Source organism: Octopus bimaculoides, chromosome 26 (genome assembly GCF_001194135.2).
Source record: "Octopus bimaculoides isolate UCB-OBI-ISO-001 chromosome 26, ASM119413v2, whole genome shotgun sequence".
NCBI lineage: Eukaryota > Metazoa > Mollusca > Cephalopoda > Octopoda > Octopodidae > Octopus > Octopus bimaculoides.
In genome coordinates, this window is record NC_069006.1 from 18,074,101 (window position 1) to 18,076,571 (window position 2,471).

The following is a 2,471-nucleotide window of genomic DNA, read 5'->3' on the forward strand; positions in this document are numbered from 1 at the left end:
CCTGTGTTTGTCCCCCACCATCGCTTGACAACCGATGTTGGTGTGTTTACGCTCCCTCAAATTAGTGGTTCAGCAGAAGAGACCGATAGAATAAGTACTAGGCTTACAAAGAATAAGTGTTGGGGGCAATGTGTTCGACTAATGCGGTGCTCCAGTATGGCCACAGTCAAATGACTGAAACAAGTAAAAGAATATATATATACATCTGCTTGGTATCTAAGGCAAGTATCTTCCACTACAGTCCTGAGCCAACCAGAGTAAACGGAAATTGAAAGACACCCATCACACATATATTTGTATATTTCTATGTGTGTGTGTTTGTCTCCCTCCACTGCTTGGTAAGCAGTGTTAGTTTGTTTACATCCCCGTAATGTAGCAGTTCAGTAAAAAGGGATCAATAGGAAAATTACCGGTCATTTTGTTTGACTAAAGAGTGTTCCAGCATGGCCATGGTTCAGAGACTGAAACAGGCCAAAGATGTGTGTGTGTATGTATGTTAACACTTCATTGTTAACCCTAAAAGACTCCTGCCCTTTCCTTATCTGCTGTGTCTTTCATTTCTTCAATGTGGTACCCTAATCTCGCCCCTCCTCCTCTTCTTCCTCTGTCTACATCATTGAAGCAAATCCCCTGCTCTACCACAGGAATCTGTTGCTTTCTCTCTCTCGCTGAACCCCTGGGGCCCATCTTTAAACTTCTTTGTTAACTATGTGAAACCCCAGTAAGTTCTCACCTTTTCACAGTGGCACTCTGTACCACCGCAATCTACTGTGTTCATGCCAACTAATTAACAATCAATTAACAACTTAATACTAATAAATGGTGATGCTTGCATGACTTTAAGAGATATTCTCTTGGATGAAGAAAGAAAAACTAGTCATTTTGTGTGAGTGTGTTATTTAGTATGTAAGTCACAGTCAGATATCTAGAGGTCTCTGGTCAAGTGCCAAGTGTTGGCAGGTTTGATCTGTTAACATGAAACTCAAGGTATTTGAATGGGATTCTGGCTGTAACTTAATAATAATAATTATAATAATAATTTACCCTTTTGTATTGAGTACTCTTTCTTCCATTTGTCAACACTAACACAGCGTGTGTGTGTGTGTGTGTTGACAAATACTATATTTATACACACATGCGCATTGATGAATTCTATAATACACACACACACACACACACACATATATGGGCATAGTAATGACTGTGTGGCAAGCTGTTTGATACATTGTACCAGGTTCAGTCTCACAGTCTTCTACTATAGCCTCGGGCCGACAAAAGCCTTGTGAGTGGATTTGGTAGATGGAAACTGAAAGAAGCCCATCGTGTGTGTATGTGTGTATTTTGTTTTTTAATCAGTACTGAAGTGATTGAAACAAGCAAAAAGTCCTTTGCTTGAGAAAGTAGTATCAGCTGGTGATCTAGGCAAAGTAGTTTTGTATCCTTGCTGACTCACTTTCATCCAGACATGTGGTCAGGTGTTGTCACGAAGAACTGGTCCTTTTTAACTGACCAATGTTGAATGTGAACAACGTAGTGCTTGATGTATTTCATGAATTTCCTACCAGTATTTATTTCCCTGCTGTAATGATTTCACCAAAATCCTTAAAATCGTAGTGGATGATCCCATTTGTCACGTTTCATATCTTTCTTTGACACAGCCTTCAGCTACCTCATTGGTTTCTCACATCAAATCCATTTCTTGTCACCTGCCATAATGCAGTGTAATAAAGAAATGAATCATTGTTGCACCAGAGAAGCAGTGGACAGATTTTATAGTTGGTGGGGTTTTTTCCCCACTCAGCTCATGCAGTACCCATTTGTCAAGTTTTTTCCAACTTGCTAATGTGGTCCACATGCCAAGCAACCATTTAATGGTCAACCTTTTGACAAATAGTACTTGCTTTTTACATGAGTTTGCTTCAGTAACTGTCCCTCATCAGTGATCTTTCTTCCTCGTGTTCAAAGCTCTCATGTCCACTACAACATATATGTATAGAGTGGGCCAAAAGTCACACACAAAATAAGTTCAATAGACTCCAGAATTGTCAAAGACTTGCTTCAATCTTTCTAAAATTGACTAAAATATTGTGAATATTCACATACACGACGAACAAAATGAATTATAATAATCACAATCCTTTCTACTGGAAGGCACAAGGCCTGGAATTTTGGGGTAGGGGGACTAGTCAATTATGTCAACCCCAGTATTTCACTGGTACTTAATTTATCGACCCCGACTGGATGAAAGGCCAAGTCGACCTCAGTGGAATTTGAACTCAGAACATAAAGACTGACGAAATGCCACTAAATACTTTGCCTGGCGTGCTAACGATTCTGCCAGCTTGTCACCCTTATAATAAAAATGTAATATAAATAAAATGTAAAATGTTATGGTTTGTGACTTCTGGCCCACCCTATATATAAACGCACACACACACACACTCTCTCTCTCTCTCTCCTATGTGGTTTAT

At 39.5% G+C, this 2,471-nt stretch overlaps 1 protein-coding gene across 1 annotated transcript in view; it reads left to right on the forward strand.

Annotated features, from left to right (window-relative positions):
- The window catches only part of LOC106868878 (autism susceptibility gene 2 protein homolog), a 31,754-nt gene that overhangs the window by 16,403 nt on the left and 12,880 nt on the right, over nt 1-2,471 (forward strand). The window lies entirely within an intron of this gene.